Source organism: Primulina tabacum, chromosome 7, assembly GCF_025594145.1.
Source record: "Primulina tabacum isolate GXHZ01 chromosome 7, ASM2559414v2, whole genome shotgun sequence".
NCBI lineage: Eukaryota > Viridiplantae > Streptophyta > Magnoliopsida > Lamiales > Gesneriaceae > Primulina > Primulina tabacum.
In genome coordinates this window covers 15,109,414-15,124,274 of record NC_134556.1, presented here as the reverse complement: position 1 = coordinate 15,124,274, position 14,861 = coordinate 15,109,414, and the positions used below count along the sequence as shown (strand labels likewise).

The following is a 14,861-nucleotide window of genomic DNA, read 5'->3' as shown; positions in this document are numbered from 1 at the left end:
GAGCCACTTTTCGATTCAGATTTGTTATGGCAGAGGTCGCCTTGATTTATTGATTTGATGGACGTATGGGGCTATAATTGAGTTGGCATAGTGTATGCGGAGGTCGCTGCTATGGCCTGAACACTCTCTATAGGCGCACCAGAGTCCTGTGATTGTAGAACACAGCAACCCACCCCGAGCGGATGAGTCGGTAGATGTTGCTGGGGGATTCTCTTTCCTTGGGTACCCTATGATCAGATGATTCACTTGATCTTGAGATTTATTGATAGTCCACAGCTTCTGATCATACATTGCATTATATTGCATATTTATGAATTTAAATAAACTATTTGTCATTTTAAATTCTCATATGTTATTGATTGTATCATACTGGGTTTATACTCACCGGCACGTCGGCTACCTCTTGTTTTCATGTGATTGACGGTAGGTGAGGCGAGGCTTGGGATGCCAGAGTCTAGCTCCAGGCGAGGAGATACGAGTTAGAGTGAGATTCTTGGGTCTTAGGAGCTATTTGATGATGTTTGGATTACTTTGGCTCACAAGTTTATTTTGGCATGTTGGAAATTATATTTCAAACATTTGAGACATTTAAATTATTTTGACGATTTTTATGTGGATTTGTGAACCACAAATTATATATTTTACTCAATCATTTGGTCTGTTATATTTATAATTATTAATATTAGATGTCGGACCCAGGGCCCCACATACACAACCTATCGAAGCTGGTTATGCAATTCCTGTAATTTTGGGTCGTCCATTTTTGGCAACTTCTAATGCTCTTATAATTTGCAGGAATGGAATAATGAAGTTTTCATTTGGTAACATGACATTGGAGCTAAATGTTTTTAATCTTTGTAAGCAACCACATGACAAAGGAGATGAAAGTGAAGATGAAAATCTTATTGAAACTCTTGTGGAAGAAAACATTCAAGAAGGGAGTACTCGTGACCAATTAGATATTTTTTCAATTGAAACTGTTAAAGAAAATATTGAAATTGATCTTGATGATTTTATCAGGTATCACTCGTTACAAGGATCAGAGAAAGAATTTGAGGCAAAATATGAGAACAAAGACGAACCATCCATATTGGAGTTAAAACCCTTGCCAGAAGAATTGAAGTATGCATTTCTTGGAGAAGATGAAACATATCCGGTGGTAATTTCTTCCAAACTAGCAAGTGATCAAGAAGGTAAATTAGTTGATATGTTTAAAAAACATAAAAATGCAATTGGTTGGACACTAAAAGATCTCAAGGGCATTAATCCACTAATTTGCACTCACAAAATTCATTTAGAAGAAAATGCTAAAACATCTCAACAACCACAAAGGAGATTAAATCCACACACGAAAGATCTTGTGAAAACTGAAGTTCTCAAACTACTTGATGTTGGGATTATCTACCCTATTTCTGATAGTAAGTCGGTAAGCCCAACACAAGTATTTCCAAAAAAATCTAGCATCACAGTGATAAAAACTGAAAAAGGTGAATTGTTAACAAGTCGAGTCCCATCTAGTTGGCGGATGTGTATTGATTATAGAAAATTAAATGACGCCACTAGAAAAGATCATTTTCCATTACCATTTTTGGATCAAATTTTAGAAAGAGTAGCAGGTCATCCCTACTACTGTTTTCTTGATGGATATTCAGGCTATTATCAAATTCCCATTGCACTCGAAGATCAAGATAAAACTACATTCACATGTTCTTTTGGAACATTTGCATTTAGAAGGATGTCATTTGGATTATGCAATGCCCCAACAACATTTCAAAGATGTATGCTAAGAATTTTTAGCGACATGGTTGAAAATTGTTTGGAGATTTTCATGGATGATCTAACTGTTTTTGGGAATAAATTTTGATAATTGTCTTGAAAATTAGGAAAAAGTTTTAAAAAGATGCGAGGAAAAAGGTCTTATTTTAAATTGGAAAAAATGTCATTACATGATTACTTCTGAGATTGTTTTCGGACATGTTGTGTCATCTCATGGAATTGAAGTAGATAAAGCCAAAGTTGATATCATTGTCAATTTATCCTCTCCAAAAATCATTAAAGAAATTCACTCATTTTTGGGACATGTTGGATTTTATAGGAGGTTTATAAAGGACTTTAGTTCAATCTCTAAACCCATTTGTAACCTCTTAACAAAAGACACTGCATTTGAGTGGACTCAAGAATGTCAAAATGTTTTTGATAAAATCATTCGACATTTAACATCAGCTCCTATCATGCAACCTCCTGATTGGTCATTACCATTTGAAATCATGTGCGACGCGAGTGTTATGCAGTCAGTGCAGTATTGGATCAAAGAAGAAACGGTAAGCCTTATGTGATATATTATGCAAATAGAACTTTAAACAATGCTCAAATGAATTACTCCACAACAAAAAAAGAACTACTTGATGTAATATTTGCATTAGATAAATTTCGTTCTTATTTGATTGGATCAACGACTATTGTGTTTACTGATCATTCTACTTTTAGATATTTTTTGATCAAACAGGATGCAAAGCCACGACTGATACGATGGATTTTGTTGCTCCAAGAATTTGACATTGTGATCAAAGATAAAAAAGGAACCGAAAATGTCGTAGACGATCATTTATCGAGACTAGTAACAAGATCATCTTGTGAAATGACACCAATTAACGATAATTTTCCTGATGAACATCTATTTTCAGTTACTACTACACCTTGGTTTGCTAACATAGTAAATTTTCTTGTGACAGGAAAAATGTCACCGCAATAGAGTTCCCAAGATAAAAGAAAATTTTTGAATGAGGTAAAAAACTTTTATTGGAATGATCCGTATCTGTTCAAGTATTGTCCATATCAAATTTTTCGACGTTGCATACCCGACAATGAGGTAATTAGTGTCATTAAATTTTGTCATTCAGAAGCATGCGGAGGACATTTTTCTTCAAAGAAAACGGCTGCAAAAACCTTGCAGTATTGGTTTTATTGGCCCACTTTGTTTAAAAACACCCACGAAATCTGCAAGATCTGTGAAAGTTGTCAAAAATTGGGTACGATTTCAAAAAGAAACATGATGCCTATGAATCCTATCATTGAAATTGAAATCTTTGACTGTTGGGGAATTGATTTTATGGGACCTTTTCCACCGTCATTTGAATACTTGTATATTTTAGTTGCAGTTGATTATGTTTTCAAATGGATAGAGGCAATTCCATGTCGAACAAATGATCATAAAATCGTCATCAAATTGTTGAAAGAAAATATTTTTAATAGATTTGGAATTCTTCGAGCCATGATAAGTGATAGGGGAACTCACTTTGTTAATAAACCATTTGCTTCATTAATAAAAAAATATGGTATTACTCACAAAGTAACTACTCATTATCATCCTCAAACAAATGGACAAGTTGAATTAGCTAATACGGAGATAAAGCAAATCTTGGAAAAAAGTGTTAACCCAAATAGAAAAGATTGGTTTCTGCGACTTAATGATGCACTTTGGACATATCGAACAGCTTTTAAAACATCATTGAATATGTCTCCCTATAGGTTGGTTTACGGAAAGCATTGCCATTTGCCTGTGGAATTGGAACATAAAGCTTATTGGGCGATCAAAACTTTTAATTCAAGCATGGATGATTGCAACAAATTGCGCAAATTGCAACTTAATGAACTTGATAAACTCAGAAATGATGCGTATGAGAATTCAAGGATTTATAAAGCAAAAATCAAATTATTTCATGATAAAACAATTCTTAGAAAATCTTTTGAGATTGGTAAAAAAGTTTTGTTTATAATTCTCGACTTCACATATTCCCAGGAAAGTTACGATCAAGATGGACAGGTCCATATGTTGTAAAACATGTGTATCCTTATGGAGCTGTGTACATTGAAAATCCTAAAAATGGTGATGTTTTAAAGTAAATTGACAAAGGCTTAAACCATTTTTAGAAAATGAAATCTTTCAAGAAGAGTTTATTTCATTTTCTGATCCTTAAATTTTTATGTTGCATTTAATTTTGTTTGATTTTATTTCAGGTTTCCTTAATCTTTTTTATTTTCCCGATTAAATGGCGGATAACGGTACTCCGTGACTCTCATAGTCGGTTAAATCAGTTTCCCACAATTGCTGATACAAAAATAAAAAAAATCATTTCTTTTCTTTTCAAAATGGACGAAATTTTCTCAAAAATTTGTAAATATTTTCTCTCTGTTTCTGAAAATGTTCTAAGAAAAATTTATGCAGGAAGGTGTGAAAGATTGAGATTGCTAATGCAAAAGGGAATTCCGAAAGATATTATTAGTCTTGTAATAGAAGCTAATGTCCGATTAGGAGGAGAAGTTCCACAATCATTGCTCATTCGGTATTTTCCTGGATTAGGAAAAAGCACTTATGCGAAAAAACGAAGGGCCAAAAGTTTAGGGGTTTGTCATAAGTGTGCAAGATGGACTTGTGACAAACGATGCAGATCTTTGGGATGTGTTTCCAATAACAAAGAAGATAAAATTGGTTTCATTAAGAATGGGCTGAGTAAGGAGTCTTTAGATAACATCTTATTAACTCTTGAGACGCATTCTAGTGGACATGTGCATATTGAACTTCTCCATTTATGGAAACAATTCCAAGATGAGCGTCATAGTCTTGGGAATCTGACTAAAAAAGACCCTGTTTGCCAATTTATAAGAAAATTGGATGGGAAGCATATTCTCGACTCATAGAAGGCGTTGAAGCCGTTTTTGGACGTAAAAACATAGGAAAATTGTAAGCCACAATCACACTACTGTTTATATGCATGTGTTTCATTATTGTTTTTACTATTTATTCTGCTTACAGTTGTGACCCATAGTTTTGTCATGATAACATATTACCCCTATAAAATCTCTCATCTTTCTCTGTAAAGCCCCAAATTTCGTTGACCATGTGAGGCCCGGGGCCGAAGAGGGCGAGGGGTGATCGCCGGTGACATCAGTTGCACGGACAATGAGCGGCTCCTAGCAGGCTTCTAGGTGGAGGGAACATGAATGAACCGACCCACACGGGATGAGAGGGATTCCGAGACTGTTCAATGTAATGGACTGCACAGTTGAAGAGGGCTTAAAATATTTGATTGGTACTACTCATATCACGAAGGTGCATCTTCTTTTCGGTAGCTCATCACATAAGAACTCCAAAGTTAAGTGTGCTTGACTTGGGGCAATTTTGGGATGGGTGACCTCCAGGGAAGTTTCCCAAGGTGCGTGTGAGTGAGGACATAAGCACGCTGGAAAGACTCGTCTTGATACAGTGAGGACAGTCGTCAAATCTGGGACGTTACAGTTGGTATCAGAGCCGACCTCTCTTAGTACGGTGTGGTTTGGGGACGAACCAAGCGAAAGCTGGTGGGCATGTGAGGCCCGGGGCCGAAGAGGGCGGGGGGTGATTGCCGGTGCCATCAGTTGCACGGACAATGAGCGGCTCCTGGCAGGCTTCTAGGTGGAGGGAACATGAATGAACCGACCCACACGGGAATGAGAGGGATTCCGAGACTGTTCAATGTAATGGACTGCACAGTTGAAGAGAGCTTAAAAGATTTGATTGGTACTACTCATATCACGAAGGTGCATCTTCTTTTCGGTAGCTCATCACATAAGAACTCCAAAATTAAGCATGCTTGACTTGGGGCAATTTTGGGATGGGTGACCTCCTGGGAAGTTTCCCAGGGTGCGTGTGAGTGAGGACATAAGCACGCTGGAAAGACTCGTCTTGATACACCGAGGACAGTCGTCGAATCTGGGGCGTTACATTCTCTCTATTTTCGCATACCAAAAAGAAAGTAAAAAAATGGGTGGATCCTCTGCACAAACATTGAAAAATATTTGTGTATTTTGTGGGTCGAGTCCTGGAAAAAATGAAGTGTTTGTAGAAGCAGCGAATAATCTTGGAAAGATATTGGCTGAGAGAAAAATTCACTTGGTATATGGGGGAGGTAATATTGGGTTAATGGGATATGTTTCAACATCTGCTCATCTTGGAGGTAGTCAAGTTTTGGGTATTATTCCTACAGCTTTAGCTGAAGGAAATATTACAGGTGTTACGATTGGGGAGGAATTAAAAGTTTCTTCTATGTACGAAAGAATCACCAAAATGATTGAAAATTCTGATGCTTTTATCGCACTACCAGGTGGTTTTGGTACATTAGAAGAAATTTTTCATACTATTTCTTGGGCACAACTTAATATCCATAAAAAACATGTGGGCTTGTTGAATATCAATAATTATTATGACAGTTTGTTGACATTTCTTGATAAAGCTGTGGAACAGAATTTCATTTCAGAAAATTCACGACAGATGCTTATCTGTGCTTCGACTGCCAACCAATTAATTGATGATTTCGAAGCTTTTGTTCATAAGCCTGATCCGATGATAACAAAGATCAATTGGTCGCAATCAAGCAGTAAGAAAAGAAAGTTGGATCATTGATTCAAAAGTCGTGGATTGGTTTGCGTTTGTTTCAGTTTGTTATCTTCAATAAAATTTTAGGTGATATCTCTTTCATTATGTGCTCTTTATTAATATTATTTTGACATTAGGAAAAATATCATATTCTGATTGGGGGGAGAACAAACTTATAAAAAAAATTAAAAAAAATAATTTTAAAATATTATTTTAAAATAAAACCAGGTTTATTGTTTGTATCTTAGTAATTTTTGCAAAAATATCATTACATTACATGTTTGAAAGGTTTAAATTAGAAAATGTATTAATCTATCTAAGGATGTTTAAATTTTTATTTAAAAAAAGTCAATTTTAATATTCTGATCACTATAAAATTATGATTTATGAAATCTTTTTGAATTATTAACCATTGTGATAAGATCAGGTATTAAAGTAAGAAATCACTTGTTTTTCATGCAAAATTCAATTAAATAAAATACTATGGTGTGAATGATGAGTAAAAGGAGAATATGGCGTGCCTTTGCGTATTTAACGCACGAATATCCGTTGACGAAGCGAAGAACGGCGACAAGAAACCTAGGCTGAATCCTCCTTGAACTTTCGAACTTTTCTCTTCAAAATATTCTATGTGTGTATCATGTATTATTATTGGGGAGAATTGGTGTGCTGAATTATGAAAGTGGCGTGTGACAATGAGGGTGGGGAAGGGTTTTTGTACTTTAAATACTCTTAATTAATCACTAATAAGGCTTAGGCCCATTAAATAGGTAATTAGGCCCATTAGTGCTTAATTTAGGTTTTAAAATAATTTTGTTTAGGAAAGTTTGTGAATTTATTAGCCGGGTTCCTAATATGTTCATATTTTTGTTGAAAATCCAACATCGATAAAATTTACATCCCGGCGTATAAAATCACCTCAAAACCCCCTTATTTTCAAAAATAAGAAAAAACATCACCCATATTTTAAATAATTAAAAACAATTATTTAATAAAAACATTTTCTATTTTTCAGCCTTCGGTCTCCGTTCCTCGATCGCAACTCGAATAACCTTTAAAAATATATTTTAATGCAATCATGAAGAAAAATAGATTTTAAACATGCAAATATGAACAACATAATTAATTCATGCAATTAAAACATTTAATTAAAATACAGGAGAATTTAATAATTCAAATGCATGTGGTTCGCATGGGGCTTTAAATTTTCGGGGCGTTACATTTACAATCAAAAGTATATACATGATCAATCAAGTGTTGCATCAAAATACAAAATATCATTTTTGATCATGTCAAAATGCTAGCAAAATATCTTCTTCCTTCCATCTCTTGTATGCATATGACCCCGGCTCCAATCAACGTCTTGGCTCGTCTCTCTTATCTACATCACATGAATAACTGAAATGAGTATAAAACTCAGCAAGTGGAACGCTTACATAACAATGTATACATATCATACTCTTTAAAACATGGCTTTGAAATCATTAAATACCATCCAACTCTTGAAACATGAATAACATGGTATAGCGTAACAATAACAATGGTATTTCTCTTTTCTCTGATGGATTGATATTTAAATAGTATCTCTGTCTCTGTACCTATATCCCATCGATATAAATCGATACTCTGTTGAGATATAAGCCTATGGTCGTTGATCAACTAATTGCATGCAATCTCTTACTATCTCTTTATCAATCCAATAAATCAATTTGAACTCTCTCTTTGACATTAAATCAAACACTTTGAATACTCTATTCTCTTGCATTCCCTTTTACACAATTGAGACATAAAAATGCCTCTAATATACAACAAAGTGTATCAATACATAACATGAATCAAATGGAAGGAAATAGCATGTTAAAACCATTGAAATACAATACATATATTTCATGTGAGCACAAGGAATGAATTCAACTTACAACTAATGGAAATCTTGATTCTAATCTCTTGGTACAAATCCTACAACAATAAACCATGTATTGAACCATCAACAAATTAATAATCAATTAACCATACCATCAAATCCATAAAATCAACACAATCACAACTTCCATAACTTCCCTCTACACCACAACCCAAAAAAAACTAAGATTACAAGCTTACCTTAGCTCCTTAACTCCAAAATAATTTTGCTCTCACTTCAACAACCCAACAAGAAGCTTGAATCAAAGGAAATGAAGAAGGAATGAGAACCCTAGCTTCTCCTTGAGGTGAAGAACCGAGAAGAGTAGAGAGGAATGAGGGAAATAAGAGAAAAGTGAAGTCTCCACCGATTTTATACCTTAAGACACCAAAACACGTTTTTTAAACATCGCTGGCCGCCCGGGCGAACAACTTTTTCCGATCGGGCGCAGAACTCACGGCCAAAACACAATATTTTAGAACAAGGCCCGCTCGGACGCAGAACTCACGGCCAAAACACAATATTTTAGAACAAGGTCCGCCTGGGCGGACATTTATTCCCGCTCGGGCGCGCAGCCACTTCAAAGATCGCTTCCGAAACGCCTCTTCTCTTCAGAATTAGGAAACGTGGTAAGCAGGAAAGTTGTAGCTCTATGTCTTGGCTTGCATCTCCAATTGGCCTCATGTAATTTGAAGGTCTGAGCAAAAAGTTATGCTAAATCTCCCAACATGTGTTACTGGAGGAACGACGAAACACACGACACACTTCGGGGCATTTTTGGCTTATCTTCCACAATGATTTGAACAAAACCCGAAACAAAAAAGTTATAGCCTTATGTCTTATCTTTCTAATGAAAGTAGCCTCAGCTCATTTGGATCAATATATAAATTATCATGAATTTAATCGTAACGCCGCTACTATAACACTACACGTCATCTATAACCAACCATACTATAAATCATAAATCGAAACTCTTAACATCCAAACTATACTTAAACTTGACCAAGTAGTTAATAAACGTATGAAATCTTAAACCGACTGTTCACCCTACTTGGATATTACAATCTCACCTCCTTAAAGAAATTTCGTCCCCGAAATTGACGTTACTGCGCAAAAAGCTCAGGATACTTTACTTTCATCTCATCATCTGGTTCCCACGTGGCTTCTTCAATCAATTGATTCCTCCAAAGGAATTTAACAATGCCGATCTCTTCGTTTCTCAATACTTTAACTTTTTGATCCAGTATCTGGACTGGAATCTCTTGATACGTCAAATTCGGTGTCAAATCCAATGGCTCGTGACGAAGAACATGGGAAGGATTCGCAATATACTTCATGAGCATGGCGGTAAGGCTAACCTGTAAGCTCGATCTGGCGGTATCAAGATCTGGCGGTAAGGCTAACATGTAAGCTCGATCACCAACTCTGTCCAAGATCTCAAATGGGCCAATAAACCTTGGACTCAACTTTCCCTTTTTGCCAAACCGCATCACACCTTTAAGAGGTGCAATCTTCAAGAACACATGATCACCAACCTCAAACTGCAACGGCCTTCGCCTTACATCAGCATAACTCTTCTGTCTTGACTGTGCTGTCCTCATCCTTTCTTGAATAACAGCAACAACATCAGCTGTCTGTTGGACCAACTCTGGACCCAACATATTTCTCTCACCAATCTCGTCCCAATACAAGGGGGATCTACATTTTCTGCCATATAGTGCTTCATACGGTGCCATGCCAATCGTCGTCTGGTAACTGTTATTGTACGTGAACTCAACAAGAGGCAATTTCGAATCCCAACTACCAGGATAGTAGATAGTACAAGCTCTGAGCATATCCTCCAAAATCTGAATAACTCTCTCTGATTGACCGTCGCTCTAGGGATGATATGCTGTACTGAATGCTAACCGTGTACCCAAGGCTCTGTGTAAACTCTTCCAAAACTCTGAAGTAAATCTAGGGTAACGATCAGACACGATCGACACTGGAACACCATGAAGTCTAACAATCTCTACTATGTACTCTTCGGCATACTGGTTCATGGAATACGTCGTTTTGACTTGGTCAACTGATCAACGATAATCCAAATAGAGTTATAACCTTTCTGCGTTTTGGGAAGACCAACCACGAAGTCCATCGTAATGTGCTCCCATTCCCATTGAGGAATCGGCAATGACTGCAATGTCCCAGCAGGTTTCTGGTGTTCGATTTTCACCTGCTGACAAATTAGACACTGAGAAATAAACATGGCAATATCCTTCTTCATACCTAGCCACCAATAGAGCCTACGAAGATCCTGATACATCTTGGTACCACCTGGATGTATCGAGTATGGCGCGGTATGTGCCTTTGTCAAGACGACTCGCCGAATATCATCACCAGTAGGAATACATATACGGCCTCTGAATGTCATTAAACCATCTCTATTCATCCCAAACTCTGAGTTACCTCTCTCTTCTGCTCTGGCTCTCATCTCTATCAACTTTGCATCATTGGCCTGCTCTCTACGGATCCTGTCCGTCAATGTAGGCCGAATGATCAATGCTGAAAAGCGAGCAATAGTTCCCGGTACTACCAAAACTATCTCTTCTCGTTGCAAATCTAACAACAACGGCTTCTAAATCATAGAACTCAAAGAGGAACTTGACTTACGGCTCAATGCATCCGCTACAACATTCGCCTTCCTAGGGTGGTAACTAATCGTCACATCATAATCTATGACAAGCTCTAACCACCGTCTCTGTCGCATATTGAGTTCTTTCTGAGAAAACAAATACTTTAAACTCTTGTGGTTCGTGAAAATTTCACACTTCTCGCCATATAAATAGTGTCTCCAGATTTTAAGGGCGAAAACCACAGCTGCCAGTTCCAGATCATGCGTAGGATAATTTTTCTTGTAGTCCTTCAACTGACGAGAAGCATAGGATATAACATTTCCACGTTGCATCAGCACTGCACCAAGACCCTTTTTCGACGCATCGGTATAAACAACAAAATCCTCTGTACCACTGGGCAATGCAAGTACCGGAGCTGTCGTCAACCTATCTTTCAACTCCTGGAATCCACATTGGCATTCATTGGACCACTCAAACTTCACAGTCTTCCTCGTCAGGTTGGTTAACGGCAGGGCAATCTTGGAAAAATCTGAAATAAAACGACGATAATAACCCGCCAAACCAAGAAAACTGTGTACCTCTGATACAGTGGTAGGGATAGGCCACTTCTGTATCGCCTCGATTTTTGCTGGATCAACAGCTAAACCATCCTTCGAGACAACATGGCCTAAGAAAGAAATCTGCTCCAACCAGAACTCACATTTCTTCAACTTAGCATACAACCTCTTCTCTCTCAACAATTGAAGGACAACTCTGAGGTGTTCTGCATGAAACTCTCTGGTCTTGGAATAAATCAATATATCATCGATGAAAACAATGACAAAGCTATCCAAATACGGCTTGAACACTCGGTTCATAAGATCCATGAATACTGAAGGAGCATTAGTCAGACCGAACGACATCACAAGAAATTCGTAATGACCATACCTGGTCCGAAACGCCGTCTTAGGGATATGAGACTCCCTAACTTTCAACTGATAATAGCCAGATCACAAATCAATTTTCAAAAATACTGTAGCCCCTTGCAGCTGATCAAAAAGATCGTCTATTCGTGGCAACAGATATTTATTCTTAATCGTCACTTTGTTGATTTCTCTGTAGTCAATGCAAAGCCGCAAAGACCCATCTTTCTTCTTGATGGAAAGAACCGGAGCTCCCCAAGGCGAAGAACTCGGACGAATAAAACCTTTATCCAATAGATCGTGCAACCGCGTCTTCAACTTTTTCATCTCTGTCGGGGCCATTCTGTTTGGAGCTTTGGAAATAGGAACCGTTCCGGGGAATAGATCAATCACAAACTCTACATCTCTTTCCGGCGGTAAACCCGGCACATCATCTTCAAATACATCAGGAAACTCTCTCACAACATCAATATCATCAATATTCAACTTCACAACTCTATCCATATCAACAATCGAAGCCAAAAACCCATCACAACCTTTAAACAACAACTTCTTAGCCTCAAGACATCAAATAAAAGGAAGGACTAGCGAAGTACCTGCACTGGCGAGCATATCTTCCTTATTTCCATCATCTGCAAATTTCACAGTCTTGTCAACGCAATCAATCACTGCACGGTAAGTTGATAGCCAATCCATGCCAAGTATAATATCAAACGCAACCATCGGAATAACAATCAAATCGGCATAGACCAGTCGCTCATCAATTTGAACAGTACACGCATACATAATAGACGTCGGGCAAAACACATCCCCAGAAGGCAATACAAACATTAAACTGGAGGCGAAGAACAGAAAGAACTAAACCCAAAGATCTCAAAAATAGTTCAGACATAAAAGAATGAGTAGCACCTGTATCAATCAATGTCGTAGCTACTCTGCCTGAACTTAGAATAGTGCTAGAGATCACAGAAGAATCAGGATTTATTCCTTCCTTCGTCATGGTAAAGATGCGAGCCTGCACCTTCTCTTTACTCGATCCTCTCAGACTGTCCTTGCCGATATGGCCTGCAGTACCACATCGGTAGCATGTGTGAGTACCAAACCTGCATTCACCCCTATGAGGCCTACTGCACTTGGGACACAATGACTTCTCTGGGTCAAACGGGACTGTCGGTGCTTTAGAACTCGGCTCTATCTTGCCTTTCCCCTTGTAACTGCCTTGTCCTCTTTGGTTCGATCCTTGACCTCTTTGAGAAATAGCCTGGTGCCTCGCCTGTCTCTCTCTAGCAATATCCTTCTCATCTTGCTCGGCTAACAATGCTTTAGCCACAATCTCTTTAAATGTCACCGCCTTAGACATATTGATGTCCCTCCTGATCTCTGCTCGAAGTCCTCTAATAAAATGAGCACCCTTGTCTTTGTCATTTGAGGCAATGTATGGGGCAAACAGACAGCTCTCCTCGAACTTCAAGATGTACTCATCAACATTCATACCTCCTTGCCGAAGCTCTAAAAACTCAGTCACCTTCCGAGCTCGAAGTGCATCCGGGAAATACTTGTCGTAGAAAAGATCCGTGAAATCTTGCCACGTTAATGCCGGAACATCAACACCTACCTTAGTGGCATTCCACCAAATACGTGAAGCTTTGACTAGCATGAAAACTGCACAACCAACTCTATCATTGTCTTCATACTTGAGATGATCAAATATCGCCTCAAGTGCTTTAATCCACTCTACAGCCATCAATGGATCAGTGCTTCCTGCAAACTCAGGCGGGTCCATCCTCTTAAAAGCAGTAGAGATCCCATCAGTCCCACTGCTTGTATCCCTTGGCCTCTCTCTTGGCCTCTACCTTGACCTGAACCTTGCAAACGGAGCAACTGTTGAATCTGCTCACTGTGAACCTTGGCTTGCTCTTTCAATAATTTGCCGAACTCGTCGACAACTCTCGATGAGGAGCTATCCTCACCCTCTGAAGCTTTTCTCTTAGAAGGCATTAAATCCTATAATGTGCTCACATAATACATATCAACCAATGACAATAAATAGATGTAGAAGAAGACATACCCGGACAGTTGAAAGTAGACGAAGTCATATGCATTGGTCCGAAGAACGTTGCTCTGATACCACTAAATGTAACGCCTCTGACTAATTTTATAAATAATGACATAAAACATTTACAATCAAAAGTATATACATGATCAATCAAGTGTTGCATCAAAATACAAAATATCATTTTTGATCATGTCAAAATGCTAGCAAAATATCTTCTTCCTTCCATCTCTTGTATGCATATGAACCCGGCTCCAATCAACGTCCTGGCTCGTCTCTCTTATCTGCATCACAAGAATAACTGAAATGAGTATAAAACTCAGCAAGTGGAACTCTTACATAACAATGGATACATATCATACTCTGTAAAACATGACTTTAAAATCATTAAATACCATCCAACTCTTGAAACATGAATAACATGGTATAGCGTAACAATAACGATGGTATTTCTCTTTTCTCTGGTGGATTGATATTTAAATAGTATCTCTGTCTCTATACCTATATCCCATCGATATAAATCGATACTCTGTTGGGATATAAGCCTATGGTCGTTGATCAACTAATTGCATGCAATCTCTTACTATCTCTTTATCAATCCAATAAATCAATTTGAACTCTCTCTTTGGCATTAAATTAAACACTTTGAATAATCTATTCTCTTGCATTCCCTTTTACACAATTGAGACATAAAAATGCCTCTAATATACAACAAAGTGTATCAATACATAACATGAATCAAATGGAAGGAAATAGCATGTTAAAACGATTGAAATACAATACATATATTTCATGTGAGCACAAGGAATGAATTCCACTTACAACCAATGGAAATCTTGATTATAATCTCTTGGTACAAATTCTACAACAATAAACCATGTATTGAACCATCAACAACTTAATAATCAATTAACCATACCATCAAATCCATAAAACCAACACAATCACAACTTCAATAACTTCCCTCTACACCACA

General features: G+C 37.6%; 1 pseudogene; it reads left to right on the top strand.

Moving 5' to 3' along the window:
* LOC142550582 (uncharacterized) overlaps nt 1-12,979 on the top strand; it is a 34,389-nt pseudogene extending 21,410 nt beyond the window's left edge.
* The last annotated feature ends 1,882 nt before the right edge of the window (nt 12,980-14,861 follow it).